Source organism: Myotis myotis, unplaced genomic scaffold (genome assembly GCF_014108235.1).
Source record: "Myotis myotis isolate mMyoMyo1 unplaced genomic scaffold, mMyoMyo1.p scaffold_m19_p_11, whole genome shotgun sequence".
Taxonomy (NCBI): domain Eukaryota; kingdom Metazoa; phylum Chordata; class Mammalia; order Chiroptera; family Vespertilionidae; genus Myotis; species Myotis myotis.
This window is the reverse complement of record NW_023416315.1, coordinates 11,467,249-11,491,300: the sequence shown is the minus strand read 5'-3', so window position 1 is coordinate 11,491,300 and position 24,052 is coordinate 11,467,249. Positions and strand designations below refer to the sequence as shown.

At 40.3% G+C, this 24,052-nt stretch overlaps 1 protein-coding gene across 24 annotated transcripts in view; it reads right to left on the bottom strand.

Annotated features, from left to right (window-relative positions):
• NRCAM (neuronal cell adhesion molecule) overlaps positions 1-24,052 on the bottom strand; it is a 255,311-nt gene that overhangs the window by 186,882 nt on the left and 44,377 nt on the right. For all 24 annotated transcript variants that reach the window (XM_036327473.1, XM_036327498.1, XM_036327472.1 and 21 more), the window contains exon 2: positions 13,894-14,050. The gene's annotated coding sequence lies outside the window, so the exon portion shown is untranslated. The remainder of the gene's footprint in view (positions 1-13,893; positions 14,051-24,052) is intronic.

Below are 24,052 nucleotides of genomic sequence, written 5' to 3'. Positions count from 1 at the left end.
GTCCCAAGGATTAATACCATTTAAAATGCTTTGCAACAAACATTGTGCATCCATACATGTGGGTGAATGTAACAAGAAATATGCATCAAAAATTAAGAATCATTTTACCTGTTCTTTTATTCTCTTCACATTTTTTTTTTCATTTTATAAATTGTCTGTAAAGACTATGTGTTACTTTTATACTCAGGGGACAAAAATCAACGGTATTTAAAAATACCCCTGCCCTTGGCTTTTTTAAAAAAAACTACATATCCTAAATCACATGGTAAATTGCATAGGAAGACTAATTACAACTTTCTGGCAGATAATAGACAACTATGAGTGTTACTGAGTTCAAAAACAAGGGCCTTCATTTTATATCCAGAGGCAAATAGTGTTTCAAATTTTGGCAAAAATTTTTAAGAGGCTGGTAAAGAGTTGCTTCAGGCTTGCCTCCGCATGCACCTCTGTGACTTTGCGACAATCCCCCACCTATCCAAGGCAGAAAGGTGCCTGGGTGGTGGTGGGGGGGGGGGCGGTGTGGGGAGCCCTCTGTCCACAGCTGCCAGGCTGAAAACGGAGAGACACGGAATTTTATGCAAAAATCAAGAAAAAAGACTCACAATTCAAAGAGATTAGCTGCCTGACTAGCAAGTTTAGAAAAGCAGTCCTTACATGGGAGTGCGAGTTTCCTGCTGTCATTCAGGAAGCAGGGGAGGTCTGCAAAGGGGGTGCATGGCAACTGCTAATTGTGTGGTGCTGAGCCAGGGAGTCACTTAAGAGTTAGGTCTGCTGAGTTTTCCAGAGGAGGGGAAAGGAACGCATTTCTGCAGAGCAGAGCTCTCTTGATGGTGGGAAAAACTCCGTCCAGGCAGATCACGGCAGAGGCTGGTAGTATTCTCCAGTAAAGACAACACTAACTGAAAGGGCAGCCCAAAGGAATACTGGGTCAATCCCCTGGCTAAGAGCTAGCTCCCAGCCTCAGGCTGAAGCGAGGGCAGGAACGGCAGGCTCTATTCCAAGTAGCCCAGGTCTATTAATGTTTTTTCCTTAACAAGTTAATCTACTCAAATAAAAAGCACACAGACTCTCTAAAGGTAATCACTCCAACCTTAGCCACTGTGAACTTCCACCGCACGACCAGAAGAGCACTGTGGAAGACTCACTTTCAACAACTTCTGACTCCTGGCTCCTTCACGGACTAGCTTGGTGAATTGGAGCAAACCGCTAACTTTTCCTAAGCTTCGGCTGCCAGCTTGTAAGATGGATATAATTTCACCTGCCTCACAGTGCCCTTGTGAAGATATGGTGGGACAGTGGGTGTACTGCCTAGCTCAGTGCCGCTGCAGATGCTCTGGAAATATTCCTTGCATTTACTCACTTATCCATTTGCTCACCTACTGTGTCACAGCCCCCTACCGCCACCACTCCGCCCTGCCCCGTCCCTCCCCCACACACACACACAACCTTGCTTTTCAGAATGATGTAGCCTAGGAAAAGTCTTCAAAAAGTCATTCCTGTCTAGCTCATGACCTCCAAAATCAAGATTAACAACCCAAATGTATTTAAATGAGAACTGGGAGTTATTGTTCACTTTAGATTTCATTTAAAAATGACAAATTACAAAATAGTAGCTGGAAAGTGAACCTGCTATGAATATTTACAAAGTCTGCCAATCAGGAACAAAGACAAAAGCTGCCTTTTCTTGTCACGTTGAAATGAAAACAAACAAGGCACGGAGGAGGGAGCAGGAGAGCCGATACAAAGCTTCATTACATGGGTGAAGACAAGGAGTTAGCGAGGTTGGAGATAATACACGGCTGGAATTGGGTGATACACAGCCCCTAAGAATTCTAATGAACACAGCCCCCAGGAACTTTAATGGAGCTCTTGTACATCTAAGGGCAATCATTTGGCTCATGGTGAATAGATCTAACTCTTGGCTTGCTAGCCAAGGAATATTAAAAATTTTAAATAAAAATTAAAAACAAGAGATTAACAAATGTTTCTCCCTAATGAAGTATGGTCTCATACTTCATCACCTTCATTGGCCAAACCATTATGTCTTCCTTGGTCCAATAACCTGGTGAAATATAATGAATAAAGACTGAAATTTCTTAGTTATTTTATATTGGATATGTGTGCTTGGTTTTTACCTCTGAGTTTCACTGAAGTGGTTTCACATATGTGGTTTAAAAGCTGGTTGATAAATAGGAAAAAAAATGTTGAAGGGCACACCTGGGCTGAGGGCTTTTACTTCCACAGAGTTTGAAATTTTAAAAGTGGACTAAACTTTTAAAAACCAGAAAGTAACCTCAAAAATCTATCAGATCTGTTAGAGACCGCTTTAAAGGGAGGAAAGATTTGACAGAGAAGATGTGATGGCAGCGATAGGAACAAAAATAAAACCTTTTCATGTTTGTACCTCAGAGGTTTACACTTTCTGTAAATTACAGAACTTCTCCAAATGTACGGAACATATAAATCCCTGGGCGTCTTGTTAAAACGCAGATTCTGCTTAAGCAGGTCTCGGGTGGAGCCTGAGCTTCTGCATTTTTAGCCAGCGCCCGGCTGACGCCTATGCAGCTGGACTATAGACCACACTTTTAGAAATATGGGTGTAGAACACAAAATAGGAGCCAGGAGATTTGAGTTTTAGTGCCCCCTGTCGAATTAACCCATTAGGATTTGGGGCGTGTCCCTCAGCTCAGTTTTCCTATTTGACAGATACTCTCTTGCCCTAGTGACCTCCTGGGTCACTGTGAAGCTAAAGTTAAACAACATGAAAAAGTGCTTTGTGTCGTGCAAAGAACAAAGAACAGGAGTATTATCACGGTTATTAAAAAGAAAATCATAAAGGATAAAATGACCTGCTGACAGACCCAAAGTGAAAGGCAGCATTAGGCTTAAAACCTGTATCGCCCGATTTTAACACTAGAAAGACTGAAACTTAGTACATACCTATATTGCCCAAAAGCAATCAAAATGACTGCATTGTGAAAGAATAATATCGGAGCACTCTTCACTTATGTTCCTTAGCTTTTCCAATAACTCACTTCTATTCGACATTTCTTTCATGAATTTAGGGCGCAAAAGAAATAAAGTAAACAACTTATTAGAACAAGTATCACTGCATAAAGATTCGAATAACAAGTACTAGTTTAGCTTACTGAGCAACTGCAACTTATCAAGTATCGACAATTTATCATGTACTTGTATGTTATCATGTGATGGTAATCGAAAAAAAATGAAAACTGTTATTTCAATACAGAGCCGAACTGGTCATATAAGAAATTTACTCAATTCAATAATAAGAGTCATTTGATTATTTAAAATTCCCCCCCCCCCCAAGCAGTCAAAATGACTGCTTTTGGGCAATATAGGTATAACACATATATATATACCGGAAATGAAGGAGGGGGGAGGTAACTACAATTATTAATAAACGCATTTATATGTTGTACAAAAAGTCACAAAATTCTAAGACATTGTGTCCTTATATACATAATTGTTTTTCTAATTGAAATTAAAAAGCAGTCAAAACGACTTCCTTGGGCAATCTAGTGTTAAGCAAGTACTCTGAGCTTCCATGTGTTGCTACTTAAGGTAACATTAGGACCAGATCACTTCTATTTCCATCCATGTTGCTGAGATTTATTTCCAAAATACATTTACCTTCCTGTCTTAATGCATATATTACACTGAAATTTTACATTTGGGGTTGATTGGAGCACTTTTATTTCCCTAGGTGGGTGGCGGTCACTGTTACTGCTGTAGTGCTCCCTGATGCTCCCAGGGGGCGATAGTAACACTCTGTGCAGTCTACACAACACTACTGTCATCAGGGTAAAATGCAATGTGGACTAGTATAGATACCCAAACACATGAAAGAATTCAGAGGTAGATCAATATGAAATAGAATAATCAAGAAAGCTTTTTGGAGGAGGACAATGGGTTTTGAGGTGTGCAGAAGAGGAAGAGAATGACTTAGGTAGCTGAGTACACGGTTAAGAACAACGCTGAGCAAAACCAGAGAGGGAGCTCAGTTGAATGAGCGGTTTGTGATAACACACCCAGTGTCAGGCTTTGTAATCAATAACCAGATCAAGATAATCTTATGTTAGAACGCTGAGGCCACCTCAACCCATGAGGTAAGCAGGGAGGCCTGGAATACCAAGGGAAGGACTGCATATGCTTTTCCTCGTGACATATAGAGCCATTTGAAGAGTTTTAGCATGGCCGTAACAGAAGAAATGAAATTAGGTATTTTAATGGGATGTACCGGGGAGAATATTGAAAACATGGGTATTAGTAAGGATACCTTTAAAACTCATTTTTCTAGCAATGGATCCAGTAAAGTGAGATCCTAAAATCCTAAACAAAACCTGTCTATCTACCTGTGCATGCTAAAAAAAATATATTATTATTTTTTAATTAAAGCAGAGCTCCTCTGGGTCATTGTGTGATGGGGCTCCCAGACTGAACCCTCCTCAGAGGTTGAGCCCTCAGCCCTGTGGGCTCCTTTTGAAGAAGCTACTGTAGTGTGATGAGTGTCTAAGATAGCACGCTGGAACTAGAAATTCAAAGGAAACCTATCTAAAGACACAGTCTTACGAGAGAAGAACAGATCATTTGGTGGCTGTGACTGAACCGGAGCCAGGCATTTTGGCTTCCAGTCCAGTGCTCTCTCACCTACATTCTGTCTCCAGGCCTGTTACTGCTTGACAAGACTTGCCAAGGAGAAAATGCAAAACCCAACATACTTATTAGTAATCTAGAAAGTAATTTAGAAACTTCTTAGTGGCTTCCTCTTGTCTTCTGATACTGAGGTCTTCAAAGAGCATTTAGTGTAAAAACCTAGCCCCATATCCATTCTTTAATCTTACCTCTGAGCATTGAATTGATTGAAAAAGATGTTCTACTCAAAGTTCCAGATTTCTTGCCATTGTTCCAAAGTCCTTCATTAGTATTTTAACAATGTCTCAAGAGAATTTACAAATAAATGGCCCATGCTGGTAGACGTTAATTTATTTTTATAAAGAGATGACATATAATGAGATTGAAAACTGTGTTAATGTCTATCAGATTATAAACTGTACAGAAAGACACCTCTCCAGTGAAACAGACTTGTTTCATTATCAGAAAACCACATACAAGGTGCATATGGACATTTTCAAATATACTCTAAGAAATTTAGTTATAAAGAAAACAAATGTGGATAAATAGCTATTTTTTTCCATTTGAAAAATAGAATATATGTGTTTGAGTGTCTTGGAAACATCATTTCTGAAACCTGGGATCACAGAATCAACAGTTCCAAGTTCTCCATAAATTCTCTGGGAAGCATCTCAGTGATTCAGAACTTAATACTGTCTTTTCTTTTTCTCAAGATTTTTAAAAGTATATTCTACAAGCTCTTTCCTTTGTTTTACTGTCCAAGAGCAAAGAAATTCCCTTGATGTAAACCCGAATATCTTCCTCCTTTAACGTATGCCCATTTTCTCTTGTTCTGGCCTTTGTGAACAGGGACAAAACATGTCCAATAACCTCCCCTCACCCACCAACCAAATACTTCCACTCAAACATAGATGGCAAATCTATTAACTATTACTCATAGGACTTATTTTCATCTCTTAAACTACTTTAGGTTTCTTATGAAACCATGCCCAATTTCTCCACATACTTTATCAAAGGGGACTCACAAATTAGAAAAATTATTTAAATTTGCAGATGATACATCTTTTATTAACCTCCATACTCTACTAAAAGATGTTGTAATACAAATGACATTGAAATGCATTATGCACTGTAACCCGCTGATCAGAACTACTGCACTATCTATAGGTTATTTTTAGGTAATTAATGGTAATTATAATTAAAGGTATAATTAAATGAGTGCTCATTTGTGCCAGATACTGAATACCTTGCTATCAAATCCTGGCAACAACTCTAAGAGATGGGTAGTGTTATCCCTATTTTTCCCTGGGCTAGATTTCTAGAGATCTAAATTATGATTTCAGAGCAAGTACCATATCAGTGCTACAAAGATGCATAGTCACAGACTCATGCATGCATACATGGCATGGTCCATGTCTGGTGATTGCTGCAGGTCAGGTTTCTGAAAGGGTTAAAGAGAATAAAATGGGGCAGAGAAAACTTATTTTGCTTAGCAGTATTTTGCAGAAAGCTTGCAGCCTTGAACACCGCATAGCCTAGATAACAACTAGACATCTGGCACAGGGAGGAGCCAATGACGGACCAGACCCTTACGTCAGCAGAACGGCTTGCAGCCAGCAAGGATTAACAAAAGTCTGCCTCCCCCTTCAGTCTCGGCTGACTCCTTTTTGCTGGACTCAGCCCACCTGCACCCAGGTGCCTGAAATAAAAATCTTTTGATACATTATGGCCTCATGTCATAGGTGCGCGACCCTAACCCACTCTGAACCTTTCGATTTCCAGATGAGGATTTGCATGCAGGAATTTCAATGGTGAAGGCTCTTGGGTTCAACGTGTATGGAAGAGTGAACAAAGCCAGGCAAGGCACGTGGAGAAGCTGGGCTGTAGTGCAGTCACAACAAAAGTCCCAGCCACCCCTACAGGTCCTACAAAGTTGTCCTGCATTGGGGTAAGGGCCTTTGTGTTCCCAAAGAGACCAGTCATTGAATGTACACTGCTGCTCTGGGGCAGGTGGTATAACTTTGAGTAAGGCAACTCTTAAGCTGAAGGCTGGGGCAGTCTCCAAAGGAAGGGTCCCAGCTATGAGTTCTCAGCTGCCAACATTCCCAGAAGCTGGAGAAAGCGTGTCGTAGACCTCAAGGGGGCAAGGGATCTGGGTGGGATTTCACAGCCCAACTATGGTGACTCTATTCTGATCCCCAACTTAGCATATGTTCTGTGTACATATTTATGGGTTTGCAAGTTACAGAAATCACATAGCATTAACGCCAAAGAAATAAGATTGGGGGGGGGGGGACTATAAATACTGCTTTGATTTATTATGTGTAGGAAATGAAGACTATCTCGCCTTTCAGACTCTCTCCGTTCACCTCATTTCTCTTGTTACCTGTCTCTGTCCCTTTTCTGTGTCACGTCCTCTGTGTGATACAACACACACTAATATGATGACTCTAAACAAAACATGACAACTTTGATAGCAAAGAGGGGAAACACAAGAGAATAATTTGAAATATTAACAGATAATTATTACCCAAGTGGATATGGCCATTTTTGAATAGTTCTGCCAATGATACTATATATGTCCTCAAAATGAAAGATAGTATGAAGAATGAATAAACCCTATTAGTAGTTCTGCACCCACAATAATTTGTTTTTTTCCTCAATCCTTCCTCATAGATTTTATTTTTTAAACCATGTTAAAAAGGCAATTGCTTCAGGTTGGTTCTTGCCTACAAAGACAACAACAACAACAAAAAACCCACAACAGCACAAATATTTATACTATTGATCATGAAAAGGAAGTTCTTTTTCATTTTCCATTTTATAACGTGAACATTAAAAATGTTTTTTAAGCTTAAAATAAAAATTATTTATTATTGATCGCTATCTTTTTTTTTTTTATCCTCACCCAAGAATATGTTTTACTGATTGTAAAGAGAGGGGAAGGATGAGAGAGAAGAAAGAGAGAGATCCATTGCCTCCTGTACTCTACCCCACTGGGGATTGAACCCCCAACCTAGGTATGTGCCCTGTCCGGGAATCAACCCAGCAACCTTTTGATACACGTGATGATGATCTGATCTGCGCAACTGAGCCACACCAGTCAGGGTTTGATAGTTATCTATTTATTCATTATTTAGAATCTTTTAAAAGGCTAGAAAGGCAACGACTAGCAGGAACAGTTTATTTGGGTATGAATTTAAAATAGATCCCCAGGGGATAACGAATCCAGCTTATATAATGGGAAAATGTGAAGAGTCATTAATTCATATTATGCTGCCTTGCTATTCTATTAACAAATGCAAAAATAAATTCTCTGGTCACCATTCTCATTTTAACATGAGCATCAAGATATTAGTGTAGAAGCTAGAGTTCAAAAAGTTAATAATAAACCTGAATCAAGAATAATTTCGAAGCTACTCAAACAACAAAAGGCAGTGGAGAGTGAAAATTCAAATGTAGCAGGACATTATCTGATTAGAAATCCATTGTCATTGTCCTCCACCAAAAAAGGCCCACAAATTGCTGATGTAGTCTCTGACCTCTATAATACGACTGCATTTGTATCAAAAGTTGGTGGCTCAGCATTTCCTCTCCCCTTTCTTTTTTAAAATCCCACACGACCGAAAGGCATAGGGTAACACATTTCACTGTAAAATATGATTTGAGCCTGTTGGAAGACTGCCCATTCAAAAGTGTCACCCTGGCAACTCACCTATGGCTTCTACTTCCTGCTAGAAGTTTCCCAGGAACAACCCTCCTTCAGCAGAATTCTGTGCTTTAACCACAGGGTGGGAAGGAGGGCAGTCTTTGAAGTGGCAACTCCAAAGCCAACATAAACTCTACCCGTTGTTTTGTTGCATAATGGTACTTGTAACACTCACTCTGGAATGAGCAGCCACCCCATACTGGTGCATTCTGTACTTTGGCCACGGTGCAGACGGTTCAGAAGACGACCCTACCACTAAACAGCAATGAAAGTGAAAGCTGTTTACCAGCCCTGATACTAACTGTGCTCACTGTCTTCATATCTGTCCATCCCTGTGCATGTCGTCATTCTGCCCACGTAGCCAGAGGGCAAACATGCCAGACAGTGTCACCCACAGCTCTCAGCCCTTACCAAGGGAAGGGGGTATCACTGCTTCCACTGCCAGGTCCAAAAACACAAGCTGCCAATGCTCTCATGTTTTGGGGACATCATATTAGTATGTATCTCTCACACAGAGAGTATGAGGGAGACAGGAAAAGAGGCCCAGAGACAGAGACAGAAGAGGCAGAAAAAGAGCCCCACTCCCAACGCCCCCACCCCCACCCCCAAAGAAAAGAAGAAAAGAAAGAGACCAAATCAGGGAGACATATTTCTCGTGTCTTGCACAGAAAGGAGAGGAAACTCCTTTTGCTATAGGCAGCTTTCGGGATGAGTGAATCATGTTTTGTACACGCACCCCGACAATTTCCAGCCCACTGGTTTCACAGCAATGACTGACCATTCTGTGAATTTCAGAGAACAATTCATTGTCCTTGAGACCACCTACAACTTGCATGCATGTGACATCATTCTAAGTTACACCAACTCAGCATTTCCATAAAATTTCTGTACATAAAAGTCATAGGGTATTGTAATGTATTTGAGCAAGTCAGAAATATCTTGTGCTTAAAAGTGTTAGTTTTATAATAATTGATGAGTGTCTTTTTTTATGTGTGAAAGTTATCTTTTATCTAAAGGGGGTTAAAACTGAAAAAAAAAAATAGGATGTTTCACAAAACTAGATTGTACAGCCAGGCCAGTACTTGCACTGTTAGTGACTGTGCCTAATCTTTGTTACTGAAAGTACCTACTGGGGGAGAACATGGCATGAAAATGGATGTTGAGATGATTGTCCTTCTTCAACTAAATTTTAAACACAAATGGTTTTTATTCTCTCCCAATCCTTCATTTTTGTAGTGGAACCAGTACAGATAAGTAAAAGATGCCAAAAAGAAAATACCTGTTAAAAAGTTTAAACGAATAAAACCTTAATCAGAGCCAAAATTATTAATGCAAAATCTGTTGAATGCAGAGTGACTAGCCAAAGCAAACGCCATCAGAATGAACTGATTTCCTTAATTAAATTTCCTATTTTAAGACATACAGATAACTTCACAGTTCAATAAAGATTTGGAATAAGAGAAAAAAAATGATGAAGTGAGCCCTAGCGGGTTCGTGTAGTGGTTAGAGCATCCGCCCGTGGACTGAGGGGTTGAGGGTTCAATTCCGGTCAAGAGCAGGTTCCTCGGTTACAGACTTGATCACTGGCCAGGAGTGATGTGTGATCACCAATTAATGTGCTTCTCTCACATCGATGTTTCTCTCTCTGTCTCTCCCCCTCCCTTCCACTCCCTCTAAAAATCAATAGAAAAAATATCCTTGAGTGAGGATTAACAAAACAAAACAAAAAAAAGGTGAAGTGATAAGGGCAGAATGAGTTTCAACAGACCAGGGCTCTGGCTACAGCTGTTAGTATTAAATAAGTTGATTAAATTAATTAATTCACATTAATTCTCTTGTGTATAAAAATGAAAGTGATAAATTAGCTGATCTTTAAAATTTCTGAAAAGATGGTAGGTAGTGAAGCGGACTACAGAAAAGGAGCATTTTCTAATTTTCCAAAAGGTCTTATAGAAAAAAGTAAGGTAAGGTCATGTTAACCTAGTAAGATTCACTCAAAATAGTACTATTGTAAGTATTATTTGAATTTAAAATTTTCGCCCATGACATGCCCTCACAGAAGGCTCTGAGTAATGTATTTCAGAAGTCTAACTTGGGTGGACTTGCTCTCAAACAGTACAGCCTTTGTTACAACAGGCCCCTTAATGGCATTCTGGGTTGATGCTTGGAAGACCCACAGTGTGTGGGGGGGAACCCTGGCACTACCCCACTGACAGATGCAAGAAGGATCCCACTTAGTCTCCCTTATGCAATGTTCAAATCCTGGACAGGGCAATGCAAGTGAGGAATCGATGAGGAACCGTGATTTATACAGAAAAAGAACAGCATCTTGAAAGACAAAGCACCTTTTTAAAATAATTTTTGTAACTACTGTGAATTAAAATAGAAAATGGACCAGCTTATAACGCTTCTAAATTTTAGGGTTTGCACTGTTTTGTAAAACTGGTTTCAATTTACTTTTACCAAACTAGAAAAAGTTACCACGTAAGTCCCTAGGAAAAATCTTAACTTTTATTATGCCAAGAAAATAATACCAACAAGTACAGATATAAATGAAATAATAGGTAACAGCAACATGAAATGGAAATTAAGAATGTAGTGAGATGTTTTTTAATACTGAATAATATTGAAGGCTTAGGTACAAAATCAAATTTATATTTTAAAAAATGATTTTTAACTATTGTATGTAACTCTCAAATTAATGTTTTTAGCCCTAGACCCTCCCTAACAATTACACTTGCAACTGCCTGATGGACATTTCTATGTCAATATCACATATTTACCTCAAAGTTTTCTTCTCCCCAAAGATAAGTTCTCTTTTCTCCTAAATTCCCTTTATGGCAGCGGTTCTCAACCTGTGGGTCGCGACCTCTTTGGGGGTCGAACGACCCTTTCAGAGGGGTCGCCTAAGACCATCGGAAAACACATATATAATTACATATTGTTTTTGTGATTAATCACTATGCTTTAATTATGTTCTATTGTAACAATGAAAATACATTCTGCACATCAGATATTTACATTACGATTCATAACAGTAGCAAAATTACAGTTATGAAGTAGCAACGAAAATAATTTTATGGTTGGGGGTCACCACAACATGAGGAACTGTATTAAAGGGTCGCGGCACTAGGAAGGTTGAGAACCACTGCTTTATGGCATCATCGTGCTCTCAATCACTCAAGTCAGAGACCTGAGAATCCCAAGTCCTAACATTTTCTCACTTCCAGTGCCCCAACTATCACCAAACCCAGCACATTCTAGCTCTTTCACATTTCTCTCTTTCTCTGTTCCTCACTGTTTCTACCCTAATTCTAGCCCTCCCGTCTTTTCCCCCAAATCATTACAAAACAAATCTTCCTCCCTTCAATCTTACTCACCCCCAGCTTTTTCTCTATTCTATTCCCTCTCCAAGTTAACACACCTAACATGCTAATGACTGCCAGCTTAGAACTCCTCAGTGCTTACCCAGGGATGGGCAAACTTTTTGACTCGAGGGCCACAATGGGTTCTTAAACTGGACCGGAGGGCCGGAACAAAAGCATGGATGGAGTGTTTGTGTGAACTAATATAAATTCAAAGTAAACATCATTACATAAAAGGGTACGGTCTTTTATTTCAATACGGCCCGCGGGCCATAGTTTGCCCACGGCTGGCTTACACACACACACACACATACACACACACACACACACACACACACACACACCTAGAACAACTTATTATTTCCACATATGGGTTTCACACCCCTATCCCACTGCTCCTGTCTGCAATACCCTCCTCCCTGATCTTTAGCTGGCTCACTCCTATTTACCTCTCAGGGGCCATTTCAGGGTCACCTTGTCCAGGCAGACTGCTGGACACACACAAACCTCTGACAGCAGGCTGTGTTTGATGCCGTTTTCATTCCTTAATGCACTCTCAGTATACGTTTATCATATTAGAGTTGAGCATATTGATTTATTTGCCTGTCTCTTGAAATTTGACAGATATTCCTGAAAGGTAAGTGCTTATCACCTTTGCTTCTTGAAATCCTAGCAAAGTTTATTGAATCAAATTAAAAATGAATCAAACTATGGAAGGAAATAGATGGGAGGATATGTAGAGAGTTATAAATGTTTAGAAATAGTCATTGTTTTCCTTACTTATAAAAATATAATTTCATGGCTTTGCAAAGTGCTTCCATATAATTTATATTGTTTGATCCTTGAAACAATCCTTAGAAGGCAGGGTAAGGTAGATATGAAGGCTCATACAGTAGCTTCCCCACCTCTCATGGTTTTGCTTCCCACAGTTTCAGTTACCCAGGGTCAGTCATGGTCCAAAAATATTAAATAATTCCAGAACTAGACCACTGATAAGTTTTAAATCTCACGCCATCCCCATCCATCTCTCTGGGCACGTGAATCATCCCTTTGCCGGGCATGTCCATGCCCGCTAGTCATTTGGTCTTCTTCTTGGTTATCAGATCGACTATCATGGTAACTCGGTCCTTGTGTTCCAGTGATCCCCCCTTTTTTCTTTTAAGAATAGTTTAATGATTTTTAGAGAGCAAGGCAGGGAGAGGGAGAGAGAAAACATCAATGGGCTGCCTCCTGCATGCTCCCTATAGGGGATGGAGCCTGCTACCCAGGCATGTGCCTTTGACAGGGAATCGAATCAACAACCTCCCTGGGCACAGGACAAGGCCCAACCAACTGAGCCATACAGGTCAGAGCCAGTAACCCTTATTTTACTTAATAATGACCCCGCCGAAACCGGTTTGGCTCAGTGGATAGAGCGTCGGCCTGCGGACTGAAATGTCCCAGGTTCGATTCTGGTCAAGGGCATGTACCTTGGTTGCGGGCACATCCCCAGTAGGAGATGTGCAGGAGGCAGCTGATCGATGTTTCTCTCTCATCGATGTTTCTAACTCTCTATCTCTCTCCCTTCCTCTCTGTAAAAAAACAATAAAATATATTTAAAAAAAAAATAATGACCCCAATGTGCAAGAGTGGTGATGCTGGCAATTCGGATATGCCAAAGAGAAGTCATAAAGCACTTCCATTAAGTTCGTATGTATAGGAAAAAAACATAGTAAGTATGGGGTTTGGTACTATCTGCCGTTTCAGAGATCTGCTGGGAGTCTTGGAATATTTCTCCTATGGATAAGGGGGCACTACTACACATAAGACATTTCTCTGAGAAGGAAATGTTATTGATTTTTTTAAAAGTAGGTGTGTGTGTGTGTGTGTGAGAGAGAGAGAGAGAGAGAGAGAGAGAGAGAGAGAGAGAGAGAGAGAGAGAGAGAAGTCTTCTTAGGTCAGAACTGCAATGTCAAATAAAGTAAATTCCTGTTTGGTCAAAACAGCCAATTGATTTTCTTTATAACTTCTAAAACAGTCTCCTAAAAAAGAAAAACTCAATTCTGGATAGAGAATTTTCAACACCCTAATCCTCTATCCACTCTTTTATAAGAGGTATATTTCAGAATACAGAACAACTCATTTAGATTTCTAAACACAAAACGGGAACTGACGGGCCCTCACCTTTGGAAGATCTGCTGGGCCAAGGGTTTCCTGAACGTTTCCCTGATTTTTGAAGCTGTCTTTTTCTCAGGATGATGCCAACAGCTGAGAGCAGCTTTGGTGAAAGTCTTCAGCAAACAAGGGTGGGGACTGCTGAAGAAGAGTGTCACAAAGACTCCTGAAAAAGAAAAAAAATCAGAACAGTGAAAAATTGTTTGGGGTTAGTTTATTCTATTGACCTGAGATTTCATTCTATTATCCTACTACAATTGACAAGGAGAACTTAATACATATTAAACTCCATGATTAAATTTGAACTAAGGTTTACTGTATTTAAGGACCTCAATGATTAAGAAACTTTAAGCAGTTTAACGGCAACAGGTAATGAAATAAAGGTAACATAATTCCAATTACATTTTGGTCTGAATGATCCATAAATAGCAGGAAACACGCTATACACAAATCAAAAAGGAAAAAGAAGCCCTTGATCTTAGTCTACTCTCATACTTCATGGGAATACACCAGGCTTTATAATCACATCAACACACAGGCCACGGCTCGGAAGAATCTAATACAGACTTAAAAGAACAAACAATGAAGAACTAAGTATTTGATCAAGGTTGACGATGCCAGAGAGGAACTCAGCAATGCAATTACGTTTATAGGTGGCTTAGAAGGCAGTGGGGAAAGAGGCATCTGGGAATAAGGGAAACAAGCATGAGGTTAGAGTAGAACTACACAGAGTGAAACCTTAATTAAACAGAAGTGCTTGAGTAGTGTGTTTGTTTAATACCTCCCTTTAATGAAAAAGGGTGAGAGTCACAGAAAGGATTGTTTAGAAAGTCTCTTTGAAACCAGAACTTGGGGTTAGTCTGTGGTGAGAAGAGCAGAAGACAGGAGATCCGGACCTGCCTCCACTGCTCACAGCCTCACCCAGGCTTGCCAAGTGCTTGATGTTGTGGCTACATTCGCACCACAGGGAGAGCTTTCAAAAAATATTGATGGCTTGGCCCCCACACAGGCCAAGTAAATCCTTGGCCAATAAGTCAGAATTTCAGGTGGGATGGAGCCCAAGTATAGTTTTTTGTCATTTTTTTTTTAAATAGAGAAAGTCAGAGATGTTCTTTGATCTAGCTCTAACATGGTCTTTTCCACATATTTTGCACCTCATAACTCAAGTTTGTTTTAAAAACAAATTCAATTTAAAGTAATAGTATCCAAAATTTAAAAACCCAGTCCTAGCCAGTTTTTCTCAGTGGTTAGAGCATTGGCCAGAGGACGAAGGGTTGTGGGTTCAATTCCAATGAAGCGCATATACCTCGGTTGTAGGCTTGACCCCTAGCCTCAGGCCATGTGCGGGAGGCAACCAATTGATGAGTCTCTCTCACATTGATGTTTCTCTCTTTGTGTGTCTCTCCCTCTCCCTTCCATTGTCTCTAGAAATCAATAGAATCAGGTGAGGATTAAAAACACAACAAAAATTTTAAAATCCCAGTAAAATTAAATAGTTCCCCAATTTTCAAGAGGCAGTGACAGGCTCTGAGATGTACAGTGACTTGTGCAAGGTCTGAGCAAACTCCAGGACAGAATCAAGTCTTCTGGGGAGGATAAAGTGGGATCATGAACTGGGCTGGACATAACTCTATTTCAGCCTAGGGTGGGCATGATCAGAAGAGGTGGAGCCACACTGATGACTAGGTACGGATGCTATGGCTGTGTGAGCAGAAGGGAGCCTAACCTCAGGGTTGCTGCCCCTTAAGGAATAATAAGGATAAAAATAATCCTGGTAGCTAAATTATTGAGCACTTCAGATGAGCTAGAGACTGTGCTAAGAAAAAAGGGCTTTAATCCTCACAAGAACTCTCTGCCCTAAGTACTATTATTATCTCCAATTTATAAAAGAGAAGCTGAAGCCAAGAGAGCTTAGTCCTATCTCCAAAATAGTGGAACTAGAATTATAAAGAGCTGGTCTCTCTCCTAACCATAAATTGCCTTGAGGGAATGCAGTTAACAGGCAGCTAGAGGCAAGGCTACTCCCCCCTTGTAGGCGCTTTGTCTTCTTTTGTCACAATGCATTTTCTCACATTGGAAAGTGGAAACAGAAGCATCCAGGAGTCTTCCCAGTGCATTCAGATTTCCTCAGATTAAAGAACTAATTTGTTTGGGAAAGGATTAACATTTCTCTCTTCACCACACACACACACACACACACACACACACACACACACACTTCCAAATTGATAAAGTTTGCTGAGATTTCATTACGCTATTTTGGAGAAATCAGCTCAGGCAACTATCAGAAGAGTCATCACTGAAATCTGTCCTAACTGACTCAGTCCATCATGACACAGGAGTGTAAAAGCTGAGCTAAAATCTCTGGAACATCATTTACAATTCATTTGGAAAAAACTCACCAAACTTTCTTACACTCATCTAAACAATCTTAGAGAAGTATCTTTGTTGCAGTATGCTGTCTCATTATATTTACATTATGTAAAATCACTTCCTTTCTTTAGAGTATTGTTATTAGCCTTAGTTGGTTAGGGCACCATCCCGATATCCCAACGTTATGGGTTCAATCCCTGGTCAGGCAACATACAAGAATCAACCAATGAATGCAAAAATAAATGGAACAACAAATTGATGTTTCTCTCTTTCTCTCTTCATATCTCTCTCTTTCTCTCTCTCAAATCAATAAATAAAAATGAAGGTTTATTTTCACCCCATCCCATTAATATGTTACCTTTATCGAATGGAGTTCATTATTCCAACCTGCTCAAAACTCTGGCTTCTCAGTTCTATCCTTCCAAATATTTTTTATGCCTCTCACCTTCATGTTACCTACAAATTAGGTAAGCATGCCATCTAGAATAATGTTCAAGAAGCCCCAGTTGCCTAATGGATAAGGCATTGGCCTCCTAGAATAATGTTCATGCTATCATAAAAACTGGATACTATTTCACAGAGCAAATAGTGGCATAAAAATAATGAAAACTGTCTGGCCGGTGTGGCTCAGTTGATTGGGTGTCATCCTGTGCACAGGGAGTTTGCTGGTTCCATTCCCAGTCAAGGACACATGCCCAGGTTGCGGGCTGGATCCCCAATCAATGTTGCACTCTCACATCAATGTTTCTCTCTCTCTCCCTCCCCCTTCCTCTCGAAAAATCAATAAACTATTATTTTTTTAAAAAGAAAACCTAATAGTCAATAAATTAAAATAAATTTATTTTAGTGCCAAAGTCATTACTTAAAATTAATAATTACCAATTCTCCAAATAGACTGCAAACCATCCTGAAGATATAAATAGCTACATAAACTGACATGTCCAAACAATTCATTTGCTGAATCGAGGTTTTACTATTTATTTGGAAGAGATTGCAAAACCCAGGAGAATTAGGTTCCAGCATCATTAGAAAAAATTAGGCCATAGTTGAGATAATTGGCAACATGAATTTTGTAGTTAGAGTAATTACCTGTGCAGCAGACCAAGAAGTTATGTTTGAGAAGCATATTGCAAAAACAGAGCCAAGTTAGCTTCATCCTTCCCTGAGGCAATCATGGAAATTAGCAAAATCTGTCATTTTAGGTCATCTGGTACACTCCTGCCAAAGTGAAATTGTTTCCCAAAGATCTCAACTGCTTTGTCTAATTTACCTTTCAATTAGCCTGGGATCTCTTCTTTTAGCTAAAAGCCCCACACTGAAGAGCTTTTTAAGTTCTCGTGTCTGCTTTTTTAGTTTTTCTGTCTCTGTCATTACTGTCAGGCTGTCAAACTCCAATATCTCATGGTAGTCAGTGAGTCTGCCTGGAGTAACCAAACCTTCTTGACTATTCTAATTGGATACTTGTGGTCCTCCTAGGGCAGTGATGGCAAACCTTTTGAGCTTGGCGTGTCAGCATTTTGAAAAACCCTAACTTAACTCTGGTGCCGTGTCACATATAGAAATTTTTTGATATTTGCAACCATAGTAAAACAAAAACTTATATTTTTGATATTTGTTTTATATATTTAAATGCCATTTAACAAAGAAAAATCAACCAAAAAAAATAAGTTTGTGCCCTGACCGGTTTGGCGCAGTGGATGGAGCGTCGGCCTGCGGACTCAAGGGTCCCAGGTTTGATTCCGGTCAAGGGCATGTACCTTGGTTGCGGGCACATACCCAGTAGGGAGTGTGCAAGAGGCAGCTGATCGATGTTTCTCTCTCATCGATGTTTCTGACTCTCTATCCCTCTCCCTTCCTCTCTGTAAAAAATCAATAAAATATATTTAAAAGAAAATAAGTTTGCATGTCACCTCTGACACGCGTCTTACAGGTTCGCCATCACTGTCCTAGGGCAAGGGAAACAAAAGAGAAAATAAATAGGACTACGTCAAAATTAAAAGCTTCTGCACAGCAAAAGAAACCATCAACAAAATGAAAAGGGTGCCCACTGTTCGGAAAAACATATTTGGCAATGATACATCTGATAAGAGGTTAATATCCAACTTATATAAGGAACTCATACAACTTAACAAAAGCAAGTCAAGCAATCCAATTAAAAAAATGGACAAAGGACCTAAACAGACCCTTCTCCAAAGTGGACATAGAGATGGCCAAGAGACATATGAAAAATGCTCAGAGTCACTAATTATCAGAGAGATGCAAATTAAAATGACAATGAGGTATCACCTCACACCTTTCAGAATGACTATGGTCAACAAATCAACAAATGACAAGTGCTGGCTAGGATGTGGAGAAAAGGGAATCCTAGTGCACTGCTGGTAGGAATGCAGACTGGTGCAGCCATTATGGAAAGCAGTAGGGAGTTTCCTCAAAAAATAAATATGGAACTGCCATTTGACCCAGTGATCCCACTTCTAGGAACATATTCTAAGAGACCTGAAACACCAGTCAGAAAGAATATATGCACACCTATATTCATAGCAGCATAATTTACAAAAGCTAAGATCTGGAAACAGTCCAAGTGCCCCTCAGTAGATTAGTGGATAAAAAAAGCTGTGGTACATTTCACCATGGAATACTACGCAGCAGTAAAAAAGAAGGATCTCTTACTTTTTGAGACAGTATGGAGGGACCTGGAGAGTATTGTGCTAAGCGAAATAAGCCAGTCAGAGAAAGACAAGTATCACATGATCTCACTCATATGTGGAATCTAAAGAACAAAATAAACTGATGAACAAAACAGATCCAGAAACATAGAAGCATGGAACAGACTGTCAGATCTCAGAGGGAAGGCAGGATTTGGTGTGTTGGAAGGAAGAGATTAACCAAAGAACTTATATGCATATATGCATAACCCATGGACACAAACAAAAGTGTGGGGAAGGCCTGGGGTGGGAGTGGGGGGGCGGTGCGGGCTACATGAGGTCAATGGGGGAAAAAGGAGGACATCTGTAATACTTTCAACAATGAAGATTTTTTTTAAAAAAAGACATAATAATACCATGTTGTGTTGTATGGCATTTTGTGGTTTATTTTGCACAGAAGTAATCTCACTTAATACTGAAAAATAGGTATTTTCTTGACATTTTACAGATAGCATTTCAGTAAGACTAGGTGGCTTCACAATAATTCATCACAGCTAGTAAGTGCCGAAGTCAGGACCCCAGCGGCAAACTTTGTGATTCTAAGTCCACGTGACTTCCACCAGCCCACAGTTGCATTCACTGTTTATGCAGAGTGAATGACGACGAAGCAACATGCGCATGTAGCTACTTTTGAAACCGGCTGGCATATGTTTGGTCTTCATCATCTTATGAGGTGAGCAATTCTATTATCTAATAGAGCAGAAAACTGGGACACAGAAAGTGGCTAATGACCCTCGGCTGGGCGGCTAGCACGTGGAAGAAAGTGATAAATACTCGGAGAGCAGTGCCACCCGGAAGAGACATGGAGGAAGTCACCAGGTCTGTTGCTAGGAAGAACACTAAGCAAGTTTGGGAACGTTTTCTACCATTTCCAGCACAGTGGGACTTTTCTTCTCTTGTAAATCCTGTGAGAAGACACTGGCACTGGAAATGAGAGGAGGGTGGCAATTCCAAGAGAAGAGGACATGTGATGCTTCCCCTTTCCTTCCTCCATGACTGTGAGCGACTTGGCAGCACCCAGAGCTCCAGCGTATGACTTCACCTGGGCTGTAACACTTGCTGTATATGTTTTCTATAATTTCCAGTTCTTTGGACAGATCACACTGGTTGAGCAAAGCAGAGAGAAAAGACTTTGGCACGCATGGACTTATAACTGTGGTTGGTGACTTTGCAGTTACTGCCCGGGAGACTCATAAACCAAGATTTGGCAGTTTGCTGGGACGCCAGCTTGAATCGCGCAATTTTCTGGCTGCTAGGCTCTCACACCTCAGTGTAGTACTCTGAACCAGTTTTCAGGTACGAAAAGAGGGAGCCAGTTCAAAAAAAAAAATGCATTCAGTGAGTAACTTTCAGGGCCCAGGTATAAGGCTGAAGGCTTCTTTCAATCCTACAATAATTCCCCTTAGGTGGCCATTGTTCCATTAAGAGCATATCGAGGCACAGAGTTCAGTAACACACCCCAAAGTCAGAGAACTTGTCCATGTCAGAGATGGGATTTGAATCTTGTATGAGGGGAGGGGAGGGAGCCACTACATGAGAGATAAAACTTTGTTAATGTTGGAAAGGCAGTTAAGTTTAGATCTGAGATATATGTAAAAAAACACACAAGGCTGCCCTGGCTGGGTAGCTCAGTTGGTTGGAGAGGCATCCTGTACACCAAAAGGTTGCAGGTTCAATTCCCAGTCAGGGCACACACCTAGGTTGTGGGCTTAATCTTCAGTCGGGGTGCATATGGGAAGCAACCCTGATCAATGTTTCTCTTTCTCTCTCTCTCTCTCTCTCTCTCTCTCTCTCTCTCTCTCTCTCTCTCTCTCTCTCTCTCTCTCTCTTTCTCTCTCTCTCTCTCTCTCCTCTTTCCCCTTTCCTCTGTGCCTCAAATCAATATCCCTGGGTGAGGATTTTTTAACAGCCCACTGAAAAGCCCACAAGGAACTTCATGGACATATGTTCCACAGGAAAAGCCAGAAGCCTCTACAAACCTTTCCAGGTTCTTGCCCCAAAGCCTCAGAAACCAGTCCCCACAGGGCCTGCTGTGTCCCAAAGCTTAGAGGTAGAGGGAGAAGTGTGTCAAAGACAGGATTTGCCTGGGCTCCGGCTGATAAAAGACATGGGGATCCAGAGGAGGAAGAAAGCACTTCCGGCTGCGATCAGGTAGTAAACTACTAACCCCCTCCTTGGCAGTGAAAGGAAGGAGCGAAGTGGAATGGTGACCCGGGCAGCAGCAGAGATGAGAAGCCAGAGGAGACCTGAGCGCATGTGAAGGTTCGGAAGACAGATATAATACGGAGACACAGGGAGAGACTGAAGCTGCAAGTGGCAAAAGTAGTGGACGGCGCTAAGGCTCAGTACATGGGGCTTGGTGAAAGGGGACACACGCATAAGTAATTTAGGGAGTTCCTACTGTTCTTTAGCCACTTCAATTACCTCAATATAAGGAGTGTGTAGACTCATTTCACCTCCTCTCCCTGGGGAGGATGCTCCTCAGATGGAAGCACTTCTGAAATTAGTCAGCAAGAGCTAATGCGACATGCAGCCCATGTGCAGAAATGTGCTGATTTGCACACTGCCCTGTCCTCTTACGAAAAACAGCTGGAGTCGGTCAAAATGAAACGAAAGGCCATCACACCTCGACTGTAATACAAATGCCTTGCAACCTCGAACTTGATAGGATAAACAAAACAAAATGGTTTGATGATTCTGAAAAGCAACTGAACTAGTTCCAATTTCAGCAGGGTTTTATTTTGCTCAGCTCCCTTTAAAAAACATTTAGTGAGGGCTTACTGGGTAACACACTAGTTTGAAGCTGGAATGCTAATTACATTTATTTTTGTTCCTTGTTCTGTCTGGATTGTTTTAGACGGGGTTTTATTTTTATTTGAGGGAAGTTTTAAAGCTATTTTTAAATAATGTTCATATTTTTCTCTGATTAAAAAAAAGTGTTTTTATTTTTCAAAACATGAAAAGTACAGAATTTTTTTAAATGAAGAACAAGTGTTTTCTTCCACCACCAAACATAAAAATTGTCAATATTTTGGTGTTTGTCTTGCAAGTGTTATATTTTCCCTGTATGTATGTGTGACTGCATTTTTTAAGAAAATATATATTTTATTGATTTTTTACACAGAGGAAGGGAGAGGAATAGAGACTTAGAAACATCGATGAGAGAGAAACATCGATTCAGCTGCCTCCTGCACACTCCCTACTGGGGATGTGCCCGCAAGCAAGGTACATGCCCTTGACCGGGATCGAACCTGGGACCCTTGAGTCTGCAGGCCAATGCTCTATCCACTGAGCCAAACCGGTCAGGGCTGTGTCCACATTTTTGAAAGTAGCAGTTGTATCATACAGTGTGCATGGATTCAGTAACTTGCTGTTCTCACTTAACAATATAAAATGAACATTTCTCCAAGTTATTAAATATCCTATAATATCAGTTTTAGTTTCTGCATAATATTTTACCATATAAAAATCATATTCACTTAATCAATTTTCTAATATTGGCCATTAATACTATTTCATTGGCTAACTTTTTATATCATTTTCTAAATATGTACTATTTTACTAGCACTGGCTGAAAAATAGCCAGTAAAAGTCTTACACAATTGCTATATGGAGCATTATTCAATGAGAGGGTTTCAGGCGGGTGCCTGCTCAGAGCAGCACCAGCAGACATCCTGCCTGGTCCCACCTTTCCCCATCCCAGCCCTCCCCTCCCCGGTTGCCACACATCTGTACTTTGGCAATGAGTAGTCTACTCCATTACATATGATCAGAGGCACTGGCTGACCCTTAACCCAGATTATTTTAAAAGCTTGAATTTTCATGAGCATATCAGAGCAGGACAGATGAACCAATTGGCCCTCAAACTCAGACTGTGTGTGGAGACAGTTCTTCCTGGGACAGAGAGTTTACGGGTAACACTGATAGATAGCCTGGCATAAAATAACGATAATGTTTCTTTTTGTCATATGTGGTCATATTATGCCTCAAAAAGAGTCACACTATGTCTCAAAAGAAACAAAGGGCTAGATGGTGAAAATATCAATAACGACTTTCTTTTGTGTTATTATCTATAAATAAAGTGTAATATGCTAATTAAACCGGATGTCCTTCCGGACGACCTTTCGGACGAAGCCGGGGCTGCAAGGGAAGCCTGGGTCCCAGGTGCTGGAGGGACGCCGGTGCTGGCAGCCAGGGGAAGGAAGGCCTACTCTTGCATGAATTTCGTGCATTGGGCCTCTAGGTATTAAATATTAGATAAGAAGAACAGCTCATCATTCTGAATCCCACTGTAATTGTTCTCAACCCTGCTGGTTCATTTTAAATATGTGTAGTTGTATGTGAATTATAGCTCAATAAAGCTGTTAAAAAATTAAGACTCCAGGTGCCTAAAACCCATACCTGAGATTCTGATTTAACTGGTCTTGAGTGGGGTTCCACTCAAGTTATTAAATACCCTATAATATCAAGTTTTAGTTTCTGCATAATATTTTACCATATAAAAAATCATTGATCTACCATGTCGTGAATCTTCCCAAATTAAAACTAATCAATTCATTGACATAACTGATAAAAGATTGGTAAGAGAATATTTTTAAAGAAGTGATTTTGTCATTTTAAAGTACAAATAACAAATCTGCTATTTTAAACAGTGCTACACAGTGAAAACTTTAATTTTGCCTTAATAATTTGTAATAACTCATTAATCAAACTTTAAAGAGCCTGCTAGAGGGCACCATCACCCCCTCCTGACATTTGAGGCTCTATGCCAGTTCCATCTATAGATACCGAGACAGCTTCACATCATAACAAAATAGCCAAGCCTTCTTATTAGAGAAAATTAATCTTCAATATTCACTCACATTCACTCTGTTATTAATAAGAAACTTCTAACATAATTAGTGTTGGCTTTGAGTGCAGTTTGGAGCTGCACCCAGCTGGAAATGGGCCCTAGGGTTTCATTCCTCACCAAAGCTGAGCACTCTCTGAAAGGGATCAGAAGAAAAGAAATGGAACCAGCCTTCATTCAGAAAGAAACGGTCTAAGTTAACTGGAATGACTGTGTGTGGTCGCGGGGACAGAACTATGGC